A 2,882-nucleotide genomic window follows, 5' to 3' on the forward strand; every position below is an offset into this window, starting at 1 on the left:
ACTGGGAAAGTTGTCGCTAGAATCCTCCTCAACCGCTTTCTCCCTGTGGCTGAGGAGCTCCTCCCGGAGTTGCAGTGCGGATTTCGTCCACTACGGGGCACAATGGACATGATTTTTACAGTGCAACAGCTGCAGGCAAAATGCAGGGAACAGCATCAGCCCTTATACATGGCCTTCTTCGACCTTACAAAGGCCTTTGACACTGTCAACTGCGAGGGCCTATGGAGCGTCCTCCTCCATTTCGGATGCCCTCCGCCTGCTCCACGATGACATGCAGGCCGTGATCCTTACCAACAGATCCATTACAGACCCAATCCACATTCGGACCGGGGTCAAACAGAGCTGTGTCATCGCCCCAATCCTCTTCTCAATCTTCCTCGCTGCCATGCTCCACCTCAGAGTCAACAAGCTCCCCGCTGGAGTGGAACTAAACTACAGAACCAGTGGGAACCTGTTCAACCTTCGTCATCTCCAGGTCAGATCCAAGACCACAGCAACGTCAGTCGTCGAGCTACAGTATGCAGATGTCGCCTGCGTCTGCGCACATACAGAGGCTGAACTCCACGTCATAGTCAACATATTTACTGAGGTGTATGAAAGCATGGGCCTTACGCTAAACATCCGTAAGACAAAGGTCCTCCACCAACCTGTCCCCACCGCACAACACTGCCCCTCAGTCATCAAGATCCACGGCGCCGCCCTGGACACGTGGACCATTTCCCATACCTTGGGAGCCTCTTATAAACAAGAGCAGAAATTGATGACGAGACTCAACACCGCCTCCAGTGCGCCAGTGCAGCCTTCGGCTGCCTGAGGAAAAGAGTGCTCGAAGACCAGGCCCTCAAATCTGCCACCAAGCTCATGGTCTACAGGGCTGTAGTAATACCCACCCTCCTGTATGGCTCAGAGACATGGACTATGTACAGTAGACACCTCAAGTCGCTGGAGAAATACCACCAACGATGTCTCCGCAAGATCCTGCAAATCCCCTGGGAGGACAGACACACCAACGTTAGCGTCTTTGACCAGGCCAACATCCCCAGCATTGAAGCACTGACCACACTTGATGAGCTCCACTGGGCAGGCCACATTGTACGCATGCCAGATACGAGACTCCCAAAGCAAGCGCTCTACTTGGAACTCCTTCACGGCAAACGAGTCAAAGGTGGGCAGTGGAAACATTTCAAGCACACCCTCAAAGCCTCCCTGATAAAGTGCAACATCCCCACTGACACTTGGGAGTCCCTGGCCAAAGACCACCCTAAGTGGAGGAAGTGCATCCGGGAGGGTGCTGAGCACCTCGAGTCTCATCGCTGAGAGCATTCAGAAACCAAGAACAGGCAGCAGAAAGAGCATGCGGCAAACCAGTCCCACCCATCCTTTCCCTCAATGACTATCTGTCCCACCTGTGACAGGACTGTGGTTCTTGTATTGAACTGTTCAGCCACCTAAGGACTCATTTTAAGAGTGGAAGCAAGTCTTCCTTGATTCCGAGGGACTGCCTATGATAAAAGCATCGTACAGGAAGCACCACCAAAACCACTTCATACTGGATTCGTACTGGGTTTTCCCACGCTCTGTTATCTACAAAACAAAATTACATTTCAGGTTATAATCACTAACACTTCGACTAAGTACATACATTTCAATCCATTGCGTTTAATTCTTACTACATTTATTTCTCCCTAGCCTTTAATTTTCCTAATCTAAATTTTATATTGTTTTTCACTTAAATTTTAATTTCACTGACGGGTACCAATGTGTTTAACTCTCTTCTGATTGTTTCATGAATTAGATAGTTTCTCGATGCAGTATGTGTCAATGCTTTAAAAATTGTATCATTCCCTGAGCCACATTAACCATTTCATGTTTTGCTGTTGTCAAGTAACTGAGCATGTCTGAGACCCATTCTTCAGTGGAAATTCACCATGCATTTCTGCATGCTAATTGCTTCATATGCAACAAAGGATGCCATCCAATACAAGCCATATCAGGCTTTCAGGTGATCTTATTGTCTGGAGATCTTTGCTCACCTTTCACTGCATGTCTTGGGTAGTGGCCAAGTTATCAATACAGTTTACTTAAAAAGTTCATTGGCAAGGACACAAATATCTCTGAGAGAAAGCTATCGATTTGCTATTCTTAACTACACATTCCAGACTTTCATGAGAATGTTAGAAAAATTCCCAGTTAGTGGTGTAATTTTCTTGTTTCTATCTTGCATATTAAGTTGGTATCCCATTAGTTACTACTTATATCTCGAGCTCTGGAGGAACCTCACTGTCTAATACAATATTAAAGATTTAATTTTTTTTTAAATTCATTATAACCAACTATATTGCACCCGAGTCTATTTTATCATTTCAAACATCACAAATCCAAACAGCAATATTGTTGCACTGACAGGTTTTGTCAATGTTCAATTTTATTTCCCCACAAACTTTTCCTCTTGATACACAGCAATTAGCAGGACCACCTAAACTGTTCTCAACCAGCTTATTTTAATAAAAAATTATCCCATTAAACTTCAGTTAGATTTTCCCTTCTCGAGTGCTTGAAACAGCAACTCGTATCAATTTCGTCCCAATTTCAGAAATGAGTGATTGTGAAGCTCGGTAGTTTACATGATGTCTTAACATTAGAAACACAAGTGCTCATAATTCATTTACAATGTAACTTCCATACCTTATCTCAACTTCCCACCTCGAGCACTTTCTCTCATCAGAGAAAAAAGCATTTTAGATTGTTTCTAAACTTTTTAGATGTGTGGTTTCGTTTTAAATTCATTCAAATTGTAACAAAGCACTGCCTTCTTAATTTGGTTACTGAAAGTTTTCTTGATATTATTAAACTTGAAAAACCCGACTTACCTCTTTTAAAAA

This window comes from Pristiophorus japonicus, chromosome 1, assembly GCF_044704955.1.
Source record: "Pristiophorus japonicus isolate sPriJap1 chromosome 1, sPriJap1.hap1, whole genome shotgun sequence".
Classification (NCBI taxonomy): domain Eukaryota; kingdom Metazoa; phylum Chordata; class Chondrichthyes; family Pristiophoridae; genus Pristiophorus; species Pristiophorus japonicus.